At 44.4% G+C, this 18,534-nt stretch overlaps 1 long non-coding RNA gene across 2 annotated transcripts; it reads right to left on the bottom strand.

Annotated features, from left to right (window-relative positions):
• Window positions 1–3,298: 3,298 nt before the first annotated feature.
• LOC120093612 (uncharacterized) lies at window positions 3,299–17,834 on the bottom strand. 2 transcript variants are annotated; one of them, XR_005486994.2, is made up of 8 exons: window positions 17,737–17,834; window positions 17,510–17,621; window positions 14,408–14,641; window positions 13,368–13,510; window positions 8,230–8,465; window positions 5,236–5,317; window positions 4,369–4,771; window positions 3,301–3,834 (listed from the first exon to the last, which is right to left on the bottom strand). It is a non-coding gene; the product is annotated as an uncharacterized LOC120093612 (long non-coding RNA). The 2 variants fall into 2 exon arrangements; XR_010053326.1 differs by lacking the exon at window positions 14,408–14,641 and having other exon boundaries at window positions 3,299–3,834.
• Between the last annotated feature and the right edge of the window lie 700 nt (window positions 17,835–18,534).

The raw sequence follows: 18,534 nt of genomic DNA, 5'->3' as shown, positions 1-18,534 counted from the left end.
AATTGGGTTCCCAAAATTGCACAAGAATCCGCATGGAAGACGCTGAGGGTCCCTCCCCCAAGTTGGTTCTGATTGGTAAATAAAGTTGCCCATGACCAATGGCTGGGCAGGGAGACGGAGGAGGGACTTTGGGATTCATGGGCAAGGGGACCTAGAGAAGAAAGAGGATTTAGAATCGCAGTGCCAGAATAAGGAAAAGGACCAGGCCTGAGGGGTCAAAAGAGAAAGCATGGCAATTATGTAAGAGCCAGGAAGAGTAGCCCCAGCCCCCCACCCCCACTGGGTCCAGAGCAACAAGGGTGGAATATAGATTTCAGTAAGTGATAATTCAGTAATATCGGAGGGGAGAGTGTGTTAGCTGCGTGGAGGTTTGGAAGTACCCAACCACTGAACTGATTAAGGCATATTAAACATAAGGGTATGTGTGTGTGTGTGTGTGTGTGTGTGTGTGTGTGTGTGTGTGTGTGTGTGTGTGTGTGTGTGTGTGTGTCTGTGTGTGTTTCAGGAACTCAGATCTTTGGGGCAGGTAAGGAGGAGTTTGCGCTGCCTCCGCTGGGGCAACATTAATCGCCCACTACAACACAGTACCATAGGGAATCTGGCCCGAATCTAATAGGCTGAGGTCCCAGATGAGACAAATGTAGAAGGAAGAAGCCGGCCAGAGCATGGGCACCTGGCTGCTTTCTGAACAGGTGTGTGGCAGTTACTGCGGCCATCGCTCATGGGCTCAGCTTCTTTAGCTTTCAACCACTGATTACATCAGCAAATCCAGAGAGACTCTCCAGTCTATGACTCTGAAGCTTCTAGTTTCTTGAATTGAGCAACTACTGGTTTCCTTGTATCTCTGGCCTACCATCAGCTATTATGGGGGACTACTCAGCTCCTAGCTTTGTAAGCCAATCTACTAAACCAGTCTCTGATTGTAAAGCCATCCTGTTAAGTCTCTCTCTCCCTCTTCCCTCCCTCCCCTCTCCCTCTCTCCTTGGTTCTACTCCTCTAGAGATTCCTGACTAGAACTCTGTAACCTGTTTTCAGAATGTATTTGTTCTTCCACACATGTGTATGTCTGGTCTGCTGGTGTTCTGGACTAATGACAATCTCTTCTTTTAATAAAGCATGGGTCCATCTCTTGCCCTTGGAAGTGAGAGGTGCAAAGAAAGCAGGAATTGGGGGCGTCTGGGCCCCTCTTCTCTTTCTTATCCTGGTAGATCCTTCATCCTTCCTGAGTTTCTGGCCAGTAGATTCAACACTCCCTGAGTAATTACACAGGATCATGGATCCCCTGCTGGCACCACAGTGAACAAGTCAGACGATACAAAGACCAACCTTTCCATGGTATAGATTAACCTGGGCCAATTCGGAAGTGGACCATTAACTGAGGTGGTTTGGGCCAATGAAATGGGTTCTATTGCCTGTGAACACTCCTGGGAGAAGAGAAAAATTAAAAGCAAGCAAACAAACAAAACTATGTCCTAGACATTGGTCCTCGCTGTGGGAGTGTGGGACAGAATGACAAAAGGGGCTATCATTAGAAAACATGCTCTCAGCCCTTTTGTGAAAGATGTTATCTTCATCCCAGGACTTTCGGTACTTGATAAAAACCCTATCAGAAGGCAAACTTTCCTCCTAAGGTCTGGTGGTATCACCATCATAGAGCCAGACAAAAGGACACTTCAGAAATGAGCTCTCTGGAGGAATCACACGGAGTTATATACACTTAGCTAAATACATGCTTTGAAAATTGCCTTTGAAGCCAAGCTCCAGTTTTAGAGGGGAAGAAAGCAACAATCAATACTGTTCGGTGTTGGGGATTCAGTAAACCTGTTAAAAAACAAAAAAACAAAAAACCAAGTCCTTTTCTCTAACAATGACTAATCTTGCAAAAATATTATCACTAATATCAGTAATCATTTACCAAGTGGCTATTTAACCAACCATCCATTTACACTGTCTACACCTCAGCAAAAACCCTCCTCGAAGTCTTTGGGAAAATCTCAACAAAGGGACATTTTGAACAATTCTCAAAGAAAGTTGGAAACTGTCTCCCTGGCCTTTCTTGGCACAGTGCACATCTGTTAGCAACAGAGGGTCAGTTTATGTTTAGACAACATGGAACTGGATTGAATATCATGGACAAACACTGCTAATTTATGGGGCTGGGGGGAGGGGAGGTTAGGGCCAGGGCTCTGAGTCAGCACAAAATGGCGAGCACCGGATGTCTGGGAAACACAAATGTAAACAGTGATGTAATCTGTTATATAGCTATTTCTGGTAGAGTCATTTCTGGGTTGTGTAATTCTGTATAAATCTGACCTTGAAATCAGAGGCCTTTGCCTTTGCCAGTCAGCCTGTGTTTGTGTTTGTCTGTAAGCATGTGCACCTACCTCTTCATAGCCTGGGTACTGGGGAGCATGTTTCTGCACCCATCCGTGTGCAGTACTTATGTGCTGGCATACACCTGGGTGCCTGCAGGCATCTGACTGACAGATAGCCTGTGTGCTGGTGAAGAAAATGCGTCTGATCTGCCTTCAATACCCAGAATCATCCACTGCAACCTCCAGAGACCTTCTTTCCTGGCATTGAAACTTGGACATCACGACATCCCTCAAGCAAAAGTAGCAGAGACTCTAAGCCACACCTTCTCCCTTAATCCTCAGAAGGACTACAAGGATGAGGAAATGCTTGGCTGTGTGTTGGGAGGGTTCGTGCTGTGGCTTTTCACCCTCAGGACCATGTTACAGATGAAGTTGGGTAGGTAGAGAAAACCTGTGGATGGGAAGACATTTGTACCTGTTTGCAAAGCGGTGTGGAGAGTATATTTGACTGTGAATTGTGATAATTATCACAAGCACGACGGTCCTTGATGCCTCCACGCGAGGGAGAGGTAAGCATTGCCACGTGAGTGAGTCGGCATTACGAAATTGGGAGGGCTCTCCTATGCAATTACCTTTAGCCTTCTCTGAAATCCTCCAAACAAAGTGCTCAGCAGGAAAGCAAGGTTGGAGAGCAATTTTGGCAGTGCATCATAGTGATTACTGGTTTATAATCTTTGAGGGAGAAATGACTAATTGTTGATCAAACCCATTCTCCTCTTCCTTGGGATTTATATAGCATCAGTGAGATGGAAAATCCCCAAGTCTTTGGAGATTAGGCATGAGATCAAACCTTAAAAGTAGGATGTGCATGCAGGGGATGACCACCACTCCCCAGTCAGTTCTGAACATGAAATGGATGTGCTGGGCCTGCTCTGTCGCTCTGTCTGTCTGTCTCTCAGTCTGTGTATATCACTCTGTCTCTCTTTCTCATTGCCTCCCCACCCCCATGTGTGTGTGTGTGTGTGTGTGTGTGTGTGTGTGTGTGTGTGTGTGTGTGTATGCTGAAATGAAAAGGGCTTTTAGGGGTGACCTTGATAACCAAATAGGTGAAAAGTGACCACCGATTAATCAAGGAAACTTGGAATTCGAACTCACCTGGAACCTTTGTGTCTGTCCTGCTTACCTCAGGTCTGTAATGACAGGAAAACACACCCCCGTGCCTTGGATAATTCTCTTAATTTTGAATTTTTGGATTAACAGAAGATATATGTAGTCTACTACACACTGTGTCATTCCATATATGTGATGTTTAAAATTATATTCATTTATTGTAGCTGCACGTCAAATCGCAACCCGAGGTACTGTAAAACGTAAGCTTATTCTCTTACATCTCTGCGCACCCAGCTCAGATGGAGTCTCCACTCTGAACTCTCCACACCGGCACTGAGGGCTCTGCTATCTCATCTGAGGTTAAGGTCATCGAAACGCATACGTCTGAGCCACGCTGGTTTCTGCATTGCTGAAGAATAGGGTGAGGCTGTTACTCTCTTGTTAACTGTACGCGGTGACTATGTTCAGTTTTCAGTGTCCCTCTTGAGTTCTAGTTCATGTGCCTCTCGGGGTACTTCCTACCACGCCTGCTACTTCTTGATACATTCCAGGTTTTCCTTCCTGTAAAATTCTGGAAACAGCGTTCTGCTTTCAAAGGGGTCGTCTTGCTACAGAAGGCCTAACATGGATAATATCCCTTTGGAGTACTAGTTAGCACAACTGTAGAAAAGATGTATTATCATATTTACAAGATCACACACTCCAAGAAGGGGATTAGCCAAGACTGGTAACAAGGAAGTGTGGTTTTGACAGTGGTTGAAGAAAGACGCCTAGGTAAGGCTCTGTAACTGGAGATAACACCTACACCACTCATGGAGCACAGAGAAGTCGAGCTGGCGCCTACCTAGAACCTTCATCCCTACAGACTAGTGTTCATGCTGCCCAAGGAGAAAGGTAAACACCAACCCGACTCCAAGTTCTTCCATCTACAGCGATGACTTACCTGGAAGATGTGCTATTGTAGTAATGGTGCAAAGCTTGTGGGAGTAACCAACCAATATCTGATTGGATTTAAGGCCCAGTCCATGAGATGGAACCCATTCCTGACACTACCTAGGTGGCCAAGAACCTGAGACCAGATAGGCCAGGGACTGAGGGTAAAACCGAATGTTTCTGTTCTGCTAAAGGAACATAGCTGTATCCATCCAATGACTTTTAACAACATTAGGCGGTGCTCATAGATCAGTGCAGTGCCCAGCCTTCATCAGAGTAGCTTCCTTCTGCAGAAGATGAAGACAAACATAGAGATTCTCCACCGGACAATGTGCAGAGAGTGAAAGATCTTGGGATGTTCAGTCCTAATGGGATGACTCCATTAAGTCCATCTCAACAGGGCTCAGGGAACTCTGTGGAAGAGAAGGAAGAAAGAGTATAAGAGACAGGAGCGATGGAGGACACCAAGGAAGGAAGGCCTCTTAACCACAGCAGGATGGATGAACATGTGAACAACAGAGACTGTCATAGCATGCATAGAGCCTGCTGCATAGGTCAACAGACAGGGTCCCAGTGCTGACTGGAAATGGACACAAGCTCACAAACCTATCCAGAAGCTAGCTCCAATAGATAACTATTCATAATAAAAAATTAGTGACATCATGGCACTTGAGTCTTGGAGAATAACCAATTACAGTTTAACTTTATTTAAGGCCTACTCAATAGGCAAGAACTCATGCCTACTATCATAAATCTAGCCAACTCCATGTAGCTGGTGAGGTCGTGAACCCTAGTAGGGAACCTAATACTGATACTTTCCTGAAAACAGTATCATCTCTAGCTACTTTCTAAATTCATAGGTAGGTGTAGCACTCACCACTCATTAAGGAAAACTTTTCTTGTAGCAGAAGGAAACTGTTACAGAAATCCACAACTGGTCAAATGCAGAGAATAAATGTCTGAAATTCTCAAGATACATGAATAAATTTTAATTTTAAAATATCCATATGTAATATATAGCATAGTTACACATTACTAATAATTATTACTAAACATTTGGTATTAATTTGGAAATACATTAGCATGCATTCCACCAATGGAACATTATGGAAAACCTATAAAAGGTAGCATTATCTCCCCTATTTAACAGATTACAGAGGAAAGATTTAGAAAGGTTCAGTTACTTGACCAAAAATATATGATTTTTAAGTTGCAGAGTGTGGATTATACCCACATCTGTCTGCCAATGGCATGACAATGCCATTTGTCATGAGATATGCAGATTACACTGGCTCTTGGTGTCCTATACTTTAATATCATTTGTCATGGTTCCAAATAAATGACTACTGTGAGATAAAATGACTGTGTCTGTCTCGACAGATATCACCACCACCACCACCATCATCAGTATCACTGTCATCATATAGAGAGAGTTGTATTCATTTTGTAGAGTATTAACCTACAAGTACCAGAGAACCTGGGTTTCAGTGATTATACCACAACAGAATCATTGTCAGCTCTACACAAATGCAGAGGTGACGGTTGATGGTTCAGTTATAGCCAGACTTTTGCTATTTTGTGGGCTCTTTCTTCTTCTACCCTTCTCCACCCCTCCTCTTCCACCCTGTCAACCCCTAACACTAGATAGGAGAGAAAGAAAGTATGGGGGAGAGAGAGAGAGAGAGAGAGAGAGAGAGAGAGAGAGATTTCAATAAAGTCAGGGGTAGGAAAGGGACATTAGACTACTTCCTCTTGATTAGGGGCATCAAGTTCCTTGGGGCAAATTTTATGATATCTAATTATTTTCTTCTTCTTCTTCTTCTTCTTCTTCTTCTTCTTCTTCTTCTTCTTCTTCTTCTTCTTCTTCTTCTTCTTCTTCCTCCTCCTCCTCCCCCTCCTCCTCCTCCTTCTCCTCTTCCTCCTCCTTCTCCTCCTCCTCTTCCTTTCCCCTCCCTCTTCTTCTAGTTCTTCTTGTTGTTCTTCCTATTGTTGTTCTCCTTATCTCCTTATCTCCTTATCTCCTTATCTCCTTCTCCTTCTCCTTCTCCTTCCTTCTCCTTCTCCTTCTCCTTCTCCTTCTCCTTTCTTCTTCTTCTTCTTCTTCTTCTTCTTCTTCTTCTTCTTCTTCTTCTTCTTCTTCTTCTTCTTCTTCTTCTTCTTCTTCTTCTCCTTCTCCTTCTCCTTCTCCTTCTCCTTCTTCTATTTCATGGTTGTCATCTTCATCTCCTCCTCCTTCTTTTTATTTCTTCTTTGTTCACAACTACTTAACAGTCTGTAACCAACAACATCCAGTCAACAACCCACTAACAGCTCTCCAACTCTCAGGGCCCTCCAACTCTCATATACCCTCTGAAGACTCCCCAGAATTCCAAACAGCACACACTTGCAGAAACTATGTGCAGCTAACATTCCTATTAGCGCACAAGACATATCATAGGCAGCAGCTGTAGACAATCTGAAGCCCATATCCTACACCTGGGATTCAAACAAAGCATATTCTTATAATATGACTGTATATTTTTTAAAGAAACCAAAATTCTCACTATAGTAAGGCTTTAGAAGCTCATTCCTGTCACGTGGTTTTTAACTGACATCCTGAAGCTAGCTGTATCAACTCAGTTATACATCTAAGTCTATCTAGAAGAAAGAGAAAGGGATTGAAATTGCCATTTCTGTCTAATTTTAGTAAGAAAACCTTTATTCTTGGCCATAAATGTGTTGCTTGCAATTCTAAGCATCACAAGCTACTGACAAAGTGAAAATTTCACAGTCCAAGTTGAGGAAAAGTAGAGTGGCGGGTAGGCAACACACATCTACAATAAGAGGGTTTGTATCTGCTGTGTCCATTCTATCTTTAGTGTCCCAACTTGGTGGCTTGTATATAGTAGGCTCTCATCTACTGTTGAGTGAATGCTTCTTAAATAACGCACATATGACTGGCAAGATGACTCAGTGGGTAAAGCACTTGCCCTGTAAGCCTGAAGACCTGATGTCAACACTCCGATGCCATGTTGCAAGGAGAAAACTCTTAGTCCCAAAGAGGGGAGGAGAAAGACCACCAACCCAAATCATCGTGGCCAAATTGATTAAAGCAAACCATTAATTAAAACAGACTTTTTACTCATATACATGGGTTGTCTCTCCCTAAGGCAAAATTTTTGAGGGCAGCAGCAGATGTGAGGAAGACAAGGCTTTTGTAGCTCTGGTCAGGGGGTTCTAAATGGGGGTTTTGGTAGGCAAAGTAGGCAGGGTTATAGGAGCAGAACTTAAACATAACAACTCAGTCCCTCCTGAATCAAAGACATGGTGGCAAGGTAGGCGAAACAAGGTAGTCATGGGTGGTCATATAACCTTTTGAAACAAGGGTAAGATTGTTATAGGCAAATGGTTTTAAGGAGCTTTTTGATATGATCGTCATTCCTGGAACAGGCAGGACAGAATCATTTGTAGTTAAAGTTATGGGGGCAGGTGGTGGTGGTGCATAGCCCAATGCTTGAGAAACAGAGGTTTAAGCATAAACAGGTATAAACCTACTTTTCTTTTATTTGTGAGGTGGTTTTTAAGCCTAAGACGGAGGCAGGCTTGTTTTTCAGAACCAACTCCTAAATTGTTGTCCTCTAACCCTTCATGCACGATGCTCACTCTCTCTCTCTCTCTCTCTCTCTCTCTCTCTCTCTCTCTCACACACACACACACACACACACACACACACACACACACACACACACACACCACAAGCAACCAGAAAGTTCACATGAATGTACACAAAATCCTTGGCATTGTGCTTAGCATATCCTAGATAGTCAACTAATGGTGAGGACTGGTAACTACATCTCTTAGCAAACCCAAATTTGTGGCAGATGGGTGCTACCTGCTGCTCCTTTGGTGGATTTGAGGATAAGCAGCGACAGCTGGTGGCTCTGCGGGCCTCATTAGGCAGAAAAGGGCCTGAATTTGGTCTGCTGTAAGCTGAGGAAGTGGCAAGCGATGAATCTCCTTCAACCTCAGCTGGCACTTTGCAGGGGAGGGGTGGCCAGGGGAGCCAACTGTAGCAATCACTTAATCCTTGTGGCCCAGCAGGAAGGATGGATGCTTCAAGCTTTCTTCCTTGTGGTAAAGAGAAAAAGATTATTTTCCTGTGATGGGAAGACTGTTGGTGCTCACTCGAGGAGGTGAAAGGGCTTGGAAACCTCGCTGTTGGAAACCTTACCCCACTTCCCAACAGCTTTTCAGCAAGTTCGCTGATGGCCCAATTTCTCTTCCTTCCCTCCCTCTCCCTAAGCCTCTACCCATCCCCTTTCTTCTCCTCGGTCTCCCTGCCCCTGTTTCTCTTTCTCCACACTGTTAAAGGAACATTTTTGAACTCTGGGACCCTGGAGAGACCTAGTACCTGAGAACTGACAAATGGAGCCAAAACACCCTAAACCTTCTTGAGCACCCTGCCCCCACTCCCACCCACTGTGGTGGGTGGGTTCCCTTACAGGCCAGAGCTGCTTAACAAAGCACAACCTAAGGCTTAAGCCACAGATTAAGGTCTGAAAGGGCCAACCAAAATGCCACAGATTTGTTTCTTTCTGAAGCCAGGAGCAAGTTCTAGTCCTTGTTTGTCCTCAAGCTTCTTATCATTTTGCCACCTTGCCCATTCCTTGTTAAGTAGAGATATCACCCCTTTCTCTCCCTTCATCTTCTCATGGCTTACGTATACGGGTGTCTGTGTCCAAATTGCTCCTTCCTCGTAAGGACCTAGTAATACTGAAATGCAGCCTACCCTGATGATTGCATTCTAACTTGATAGTCTACAAAGAGTCTATTCCTCCGTAAAGTCATATTCATAAGTCCAGGGGATTGGGATTTAATATTTTCTGAGGGGTACAACTCAACCAATAGTGGCTAAGAACTATTAGATACATCATACTTAGCTTGACAAAGACCAATGGCGATCTTTAAGCCTCCTGAAAGCTCCTGATTATTTCCAGGTTTTTAGACAAGGCTCAGACCTGTGCAATGGACACTCAATGACTTGGTTATTCTTTTAGGATGACACTATTTCTACATGATGTTTTCCAATAGAAGTAATAATGGATCAGACCCAATTAAAAGAAGTTTGAGCTTTGTATTTTTATGATATTCCAAATGAAATAAACTGGAGGCATGATTTAGTTAAGGCCCATAGTGAAGAGCACACCAGCACATATAGGCATTGGGGGAGGATACATTGGGTACATGTATGAGTCACTGTCTGAGGTTCTGTCGCTAGTGAGGCTGCATGGTGGGTACCAACAGGCTTGTTTAGTGAGTGAAGATTCAGTGTGTCTGAATAGTTGTAAAGCACACCCAATGTAAGATCAGGTAAGGAGAGCTGGGTTTAGGATTCCAACTGCCGTGTGTCTGATTCCTTAAACTATAGAGTACCCTACTTAGTTTTTGTATTGGAAAACACAATCTCCATCCTTTCCTGTTCCAAGTCAGATGTTACAAATTTCAATGACTCATTGTGAACAAAATAAAACAAACTAGGCGTCCTGGCTAGTTTTATGTCAACTTGACACAAGCTAAAGTCACTTGAGAGGAAAGAATTGCAATTTTAAAAAAATGCCACCGTAAGATTAGGAAAACAAGTCTGTAAAACTAGCAATTGATAAGGGAGGGCCCAGCCCATTGTGGGTGGTGCCATCCCTGGGATGGTGGTCCTGGGTTCTATAATAAAGGAGGCTGAGCAAGCCATGTGGAGCAAGCCAGCAAGCAGCACCCCTCCACGGCCTCTGCATCAGCTCCTGCCTCCAGGTTCCTCTCATTTGAATTCCTGCCTTGACCATCTTCAATGATGAAGTGTGATTTGAAAAGTAAGCTAAATAACTCTTTCCTTCCTGGGTTGCTTTTGGTCACAGCAGTTCATCTCAGCAATAAAAACTCTAGGTATGACATTAGAATTTTAATTAAAGGGAGAAAAACTGCAACCCAGAGCACTGAGCTGGGCATCTTTGGTTTCATGGCTGTTCACTCCCATCAAATCCATTGCATGTTCCTCTGAGGTGAGCAGGCCTCTGCAAGCTTCAAATGCTGTCAGGAAAACCTAACAGCATTCAATGGATTCAAACGCATGAGTTTTGGCTTTTGAGGGCATCTGTAGGTAAAAGCTGAAACACTTTAGGCCTTGTCTCTCTTGGTCCTGAACACAATTGAAGAAGAGAAAGAGACACAACTGAGAGTTTGATATCAGAGAGTTTATCAAATATGCATTTGTTTAAAATAATTCTTTTTTTCTGTTGTTTTGTCTTGTTTTTTTTTTTTTAAGACAGGGTTTTGCTCTATAGCCCTGGGTGTCCTGGTACCCACTCTGTAGATCAGGTTGGCCTCAAACTTGTAGAGATCCACCTGCCTCTGCCTCCAAGTGCTTGGATTAAAGGCATGAGCCACTACTGCTCAGCTAAAATAATTCTTGTGATCTAAAAGAATGCATATTCCTCATCAAAATATTTCATTGCAATCTTCTTGACATACAGGTTAAGCCACATTAAAGAGAAGACATAAGAACGTGTTTAAATCATTTTGCTATAATAGGATTTTGTAGATAAGAGCCTAATTTAAAATAAATGGGCCACTGGCTAGATTTAGACATTTTCATTGCATGAATTTCTACTCGGCATGCATTTGTAGTAATGGGTTTTGGACAACTGTCAATTGTTTTAGACACCATGCCTCTTTTTTTGTAGGTCTAATTACTGATGAGTACCTTATAGAGGTTTTAATAACGACAAAAAAGACAGAGTGTAGCATAGCTGTGAGGCTTTAGCATAAAATATCAACCCCTCAAATAATTTCTGTTCAGGGGGTTCAAATGCAGAAAACTTCAGTATTCATTCAACAAATGTGCGCCCAACCCTTAGGTAGTGAAACATGGTTCTCATGTTCAAGACCCATCTCTGGATGCACTAGGCAGAAATGGACAAGGCTGAGGTTTGGTCTTTATCTATTGTAATGTTAAGTGCAGACCCCAAGACCTGGTTGTCTCAGAGATAAGAGAGTCTGCAGTAAGATGCTAACTGACCGTGACGCCATTCTCATTGATAAATAAAGATGCCCACAGCCAAGAGTTGGGCAGAAGAGACATAGGTGGGGTTTAGCTTTCATGGCCTTGGGGTTGGAAGGGGACCATGAGGAAAAGAGAAAGGTGGGTTGGGGGAGAGCTAGAAGTCAAGAAAGCATGGCCCTGAGGGCTGGCCAATTGGAGTTAAGAGCAGCCCAAATGAAACACAGTAATAACTCTGGGTTATCAATAGGAAAGTAGATTCTAACAGCAAAGAGGGAAGGCAGCTGGCCAGCTTTTGTACTGATTCATTGTAAATATAAAGATGGCGTGTGTTTTTCATCCGGGAACTAAATGGTCTAAGGCAGGGTAGAAACCCCAGGTCCGGATGAAATATTTCTACATCAGACAAACTAATACTAAACATGCTAAATAGTCAGACGTGTTTGAATAAAAGGCACACGTAAGTGAGTACATGACAATGTGAGTCTTCCATGGGAGGAAGGAAAGTGAGAGTCAGGTAAAAGTCAGGGCAATGTTAATAGGTGACGCTACCATTTTTAAATCCCAGGGTCACAGCAAGCCTGCCAAAGAAGGTAGCAACAGAGCCTCAGACCTTTGCAACAATGTCCTGATTAGATAACAGAGTAGCAACATGCAGAATACACTGTGTGTGTACACTGCACGGGAGCCGGGTTCCCACGGGGTAGACAGCCCAAACCCAGCTTAGAAGAGATCTGGAAAACAAGCCTATTTTGTATTTCCTCCTGTCCTCCCACTTACTGCTGCATTTTAAAGCAAGAAGTATACAGGGAAAGGAGACCAGACATCACAACGGTTCTTTGTTTTGTTTTGTTGTTGCTAGGAACGAAGGCACATAGTGTGAAGGTATATGGCAGTGACAGCTTGTACACCGGAGTAGCAAATTCTTAGAGATGGAGTTAGAGGGTTTTAGCCCCTGCCAAAAGCTTGCCAGGAGGGGAAGGATTTATTTTTGGCACGAGGTCTCACAGGACCTCTATAGTAATTTGGCTCCATGTGCTTCATGAGCATGGTGAAGAAGATGAGCAGCAGAGGCTGTTCACGTATTGGAGGACCGGAAGCAGAGAGAATAGAGAGGAAGCGGGAGGATCAGGAGCTATAAGGGGTGTTCCTGGATCCTTACATCTCCAGGTAGATCCAGTCTTCAAAAGTTTATAGAACCTTCAAAAACAGCACTGCCAGCTAGCAACCTAGGTTTCAAAACATGAGCCCATGGTGGGAGCATTTCATATTTAAGTCCCAACAGGGTCGGCGCCCTAAAGCCAGCTTGGGGGAAAAAAGGTGGAGGTTCAAAATTAGCCTTGAAAATTCCTCTGGAAGGTAATGCAGATCAGCAAGTCTTGCCTCTGAAGATTTATTCCGACAAGTTTGCATTTGAAACAGATCTGGTGTTCCTCAGATGAGCAGCAGATAAGATGGTTGATTGTTCAGTGAAGGAGAACTCAATACGGAGCTTTAAATACAAAAGAGGAACTGAGATGGACTTAGGACATGACAGATTCCTCTCTCCGGCCTAACATCTGGCAGCTCGGCCTTTGGGAGCAGTAGCAGCAAGCGCTATCTTAACATCTATTCCCTATCCAGGCAATACTGTTGAATTTTTAAATCATTTCTTCCAATTAATTGGTGAACGCTGACTCTATAGCAAGAAGCATCAAGCCACTGGCTTATTGGGTGCTGTCAGTGCGTCTCCAGCTTGCTGTGGCTGCTTCTATCAGTGACGGTCTCACTGCTAGCAGCTTGTGTTCTAATGCCAGAAAGCTTCTGACATTTAGGGTGTCGGGCAGGCATCTTTTTTCCCTGTTGATCGTGACTCTGTCCCCTAAACTGTTGCAAGAAGAGGCCTGCTGGATGCTCTTCTTTGGGTTCATTTCAATGAAGAATAAGTTACTAAAGAAAAGGCTTGTGCAAGATACCACATCTCATCTCTGCACACTTACGTCAAGATCTCAAATTAAGAGGAACGAGAACTGCTGGAGACAGCCGATGGGTTTCGGGAGAGTTCAAGCTATCTTGAAGCACGACGACCCCTGGTTTAGTTATTAGCCAGGATTTTTCTGATTATGTATGCATAGTCTTTTCCCTGGGGATAAGAATTAAGAAGATTATGTTTCCTTTGTCTAAGCAACATATTACAAGCTTACCCAAGATTAGCCACATTATAACAATGAGATTCTGCATTCCTGATTCCAGCCATTTGACTTTAAATATTACACAAATTGAAGGAGGCGCCTTCAAATGCCTCAAACTAAAAAAAAAAATCAAGCAAATCTCAACCAAATGCAACTCTTAAGTGTGTGTCTCTTTCTCCTTTCTTTTCTTCGTAAGACTGTAAAGGAGATAGAAAGAAAAAAGCCAACGAAACGAACAATAGAAATTTACTCTCACACCCTTCTAATGTTCTTAATGTGACCTGCAGACAAATTCAAAAGTATTTATGTCACCTCACATCTTCATTGGGACCGAAATGAGAATACCGTTGGTCCCTTTGGGTAGGCCTTTGGGATCTCCTCAGCTTACAAATTGGCAACAGAGTCTGTTTCAAAGTTGAAGAGAGTCTTGAAGAGTTTTGCTGCATCCCCACTGCTAGTCAGGTTTGTCTAAATTCTCCAGACAGTTTCTCATAAATAGAATGAAATGGCACCTAGTTTAAATTAGATAATCCTGGCCAATAACTTTATCAGCATGGGTTAGTTACTTGAATAATTTAAAGACTGTTTTAGTTGGGGATGAAAATTAAGTTGTTCATTTTAAGTGTACGTTAGCTCATTAAGTTGTATATACTTTGGGTCCAGTTAATGTTGGCATGTGATATTTTTTGTATTAATTGAATGGATTTTTTAATAACAAAGTTTAGTAAAAATAAATACTTAAAAAAATTAAAGTTGAGGAATGAATGGCATTCTAAAAAACAACTCTGTGATCCAACCTGAAAACGGCCCAGCTACCTGTAACAAGGCTGGTGACACAAGGGTGTTACCTCTAAGCAAACGTTGGCTGTGCACAGGCATGCACTAGAACTCAGTGTTTCGAATGACCAATGGGAGCTCACGTGGAGCGGGGTGCTACTGTGACATCTGGAGTCCGGGAGGCCTCTGCAAACCCTGATGATTCGCAGCACTTCAGAGGACCAGTGGTTAAGTCCGACTAGCGAGAGTCATTTGCTAGAATACCACATCTGGCACAGCTTGGTCCTGGAACCCAGTCTGGGGTGCTGACAAAACAAAGACAGGAGTGACATAGTAACCCAAGGACATAAAATCCAGGAGTCATATGCAGCCTACTGGAGGCGCAGAGACCTGGAGTCATGTGCAGCATGCTGGACGCGCACTATCTAGGCAACAACTTGGAACTCCAGAGCTTTCTTTATGTACAGCATAGGGGGGAAGAGCTAGCTGCTCTTGGTGGGATGTCCCTTCAGGCAAGCAGTCTCAGGCTGTAGATATCTCAGAGGAGGAAACGGTGATTGCTTGCTTTTGCAATCGCTCGCTGGTCAGTCATTTGTAAACGCTTGTACTGCAACCAGAGGATGGTTTGCCCATCCCTATGGGTCTGAAGCAATGAGGTCCTTGGCATGGCTGTGCCCATGTCAACAATACACACTCACTCAGGAATTCATCTGCTTCCCACACTGGAGGAACTATGCAGTTTTATAGGAAGAGATTTAGCTGAAGTAGGAGGACGTGTGCAAGCTCTGCTCATGATGAATGGGTCACCGCCAGAGGGGAGGGGCACTCCTGAGGTTAACAGAGTTTTCATTATTCATGTTTCCTTCTGGCTTTAGTTGCATCCAGAGCCCAGGGCCAGATCCCCAGGGGAAGCATCTGGTGGAAAGCTGAACTCACATTTTGAGGCTGTAAGACACAGACAAGGCAGCATGGCTCTGTGGGTTAAACAGAAGTGAGGCATTGGGCCTCATTCCTCAGCTCAGCCTAAAGGCAGTTGGTACTGTGCTAATTACACAAGCCAACGGCCACCGAGACCAGACACCTGGGAACCCCATATTTACCACTATACGATTTACTGGAAATGCCCACCTGGTTCTATGGGGGTCACAACAGTGTGACACCAAAGCAAATAACCCCCAGAAAGGGAATGGCGGGGGCTCCCTTGGAGCTGGAAAGATAGGCCGTGTAGATACTTCTTCTGGGGACTCTCTCTTCTACTTCTGGGAGCCTGGGAGGGACTGGAGCCTCCCATAGTTCATGGGACATAGATTGGACAGACTTTCTTTGGTTGATTCTCTAGATTCTGCTGCTTCCCGGGCCTCCCAAGGCTGCTGTGGCCTGGGAAACACAGGTTTTGTATGGAAGTGCTTTCCTCCAGAAAACCAGATATCGCTGCCTCCTCCACCCACTCCTACTGTACTCATGCTCCAAGAGTCCCCACGGGAGTCAGGGCAGATGCCAACCGAAAGATGCTTTTACTTCGACTGCTTAAGCCAGTCAGGGAGGGACAGCATCAATCAGGAAGTGTGATTTAAGATAAAGTGTTCCCTACAACTTCAGAGTTATAATGAGCAACCTGCTCGTGTCATCCTGGAAAGGGCTCACGCAAGACGTGAAACAATAAAAATGTTGGCGATGAATATATTCCTGTTCGTCGTACCTTTGTCAGAATAAAACCTCATGCCCTCTGCAGCAGTCCTCCTGACCAGATAGATCCCTATGTGCGTGCATGCGCGCAAACACACACACACACACACACACACACACACACACACACACACACACACACACACCATAAAAAAGAGAATTATCTGAAGTGGGCAAGGTCATCGAGTGGCACTTCCAGAAATCCCCCAGGGTCCCATCCACATCCTAGGGCCTCTGCCAGAGGTGACAGAGTAAGTAATAGCTATAAAAACTTGAAGTGCCTATGTTGGTGTCTCCTGGGCACCCGACTGCTCCAAAATCTATTTCAAACAAGCAGAGCTCCCTCGAGGAAGCGCTTGAAGGAGCCCTACTGAGTCAGACACCCAGCTTGAAATGCAAGGTTTCCTCATGGGATCCCGCAGAGACTGCAGATCTTTTCTCTGACTTTGAGTTCTATAAAATAGGAATCTCGATGCTCACGGTAAAGAATGCTGAGGAGGGGTAGAGCTAAGTCCAGCAAGGGCACATAAAACACTGCGCCTGTATTCTGCACACTGAGCCCCTGTCTCCTTTAATGAACTGCAACGGGAATGCCAGTGGTTTTGGGCAACACAAGAAATCAGGGAGATCAACATATTTTGAATTTGTCCAGAAGAGTCATTCTGAATCCTGTCACCCTCCTGTGCTCCAACTCAAAACCTTTCTGTTCCCTTCTGAATTCAGGGACAATTTGTTGGTTCTTCCCGAAGAGACCAAGGGAAGATGATGTCAAAGGCTGACGTCAAAGGTCTATTGGCTGAGGGAAATTCCTAGGAGTGGCTACTGCTCAACCATCGGAATCCTCTGTTGGGGCTTTGTCAGCAATGCTCATTCTCTAAACATGGCTCTTGCTTTCTTTCCCCTTCCGTTTCCCTATTAAGGCTACTTTCAAACGTTCGCTACTGTTTATGCCAGCTCTTGGCCTACTCCAGGAGCTGGGCAGGGTTAGAAAGGAATGAGACCATCTTTTGAGGTATGAGATGTAGAACAGTAAGAGAGTAGATGGGAGGGGGATAAAATCTGAAGTGTAAAAAAAATTAAATAAAATTAAGGGAAGGAAGGACAGAAGGAAGGAAGAGAGGGAGGAAGGGAGGGAGGGAGGGAAGAAAGGAGGGAGGAAAGGAAAGAAGGAAGGAAGAGAGGGAGGAAGGGAGGGAGGGAGAGAGGGAGGGAGGAAGGAAGAGGGAGGGGAGGAAGAGGGAGGGAAGGAAAAAAGGAAGGAAGAGAGGGAGGAAGGGAGGGAGGGAGGGAAGAAAGGAGGGAAGAAAGGAAAGAAGGAAGGAAGAGAGGGAGGAAGGGAGGGAGGGAAGAAAGGAGGGAGGAAAGGAAAGAAGGAAGGAAGAGAGGGAGGAAGGGAGGGAGGGAGGGAAGAGGGAGGGGAAGGAGGAAGAGAGGGAGGTTGGGAGGGAGGGAGGGAGGTTGGGAGGGAGAGAGGAATAGGGATATACTTCTGTCCTGGGTTGGACTGATGTCTCTCAGGACTTAGCTGGGTTATGGCATCAGGACCACTCCTCTTTCCAGTGATGCCTCTTCATTTCCTCAGAGGAAAAATGTTTGTTCCTGGTTTAAAAAGAGGCAATTCTTAAATGTTTGCATTGCCTCACACCCCCCCCCCCCGTTCCACCTTGGTTGTCCTCTGACTTCTATTCAAACACTGTGTCGTACACATACGTACCCATACACACATGCTTTGAAAATGACACCAGATAGCCCATGAGCAGCATTGGGGGGTATGTTATTTGGCACCCCTGTTTCCATTACTCTATATTTATGGATAACACACTTGATGAACTCTAGAATGTGGATCCTATTCAATGTTCCTCTCGCTCATGACTCTAACATTCTAAAAAGAACTCTTAATGGACAAAGCCATTGCAACACACACATTTTTTTTTTTTTGTGCCTCTCCAATGTCTTCAGAGTGGTGAATAGGTACTAAGTACGTGGTTTTGGTTTACTGAGCATGGCAGTACATGAGAGAATACTTTGTGTAAGCAGCAGGCAATAATGAATCCACTTAATGAGAAGTGGCTTCCTCCATTTTGACAAACACAGGTCACATCTATAATGTCATGAGATTTTTGCTTAGGCATGAGGGAGGCCCCAGCTCATTTTGCAGAAGGTGTTGGTCAGATGAGTCCTGAGCATGATGACAATCTCAGCCTAGAAGACAGTAAGAATCAAAGGCCTGGTCAAGACAGGAATGGATTTGTGCCTGTAAGCCTGGCCATGAACCAATGACAGGAAGCAGGAGGAGTCCAGTGGGCAGGCCTGGAGTAGTGCTTTGCAGTTACATGTGCATTGTGGATAAGCAGTGAATTGTGGGTAAACAGTGAATCGTGGGTAAACAGTGAATTATGGGTAAACAGTGAATCGTGGGTAAACAGTGAAAGTTCAAACAGGAACAGGGCAAAGGTACAAAACACCAGAGAGGAAGCAGAATGCACTCCATAGAGAGGAAAAGCAAGCAGAG

Source organism: Rattus norvegicus, chromosome 7 (genome assembly GCF_036323735.1).
Source record: "Rattus norvegicus strain BN/NHsdMcwi chromosome 7, GRCr8, whole genome shotgun sequence".
Lineage (NCBI taxonomy): Eukaryota > Metazoa > Chordata > Mammalia > Rodentia > Muridae > Rattus > Rattus norvegicus.
Note: the sequence above shows the minus strand (reverse complement) of the source record. Positions and strands in the feature narration are given on the sequence as shown.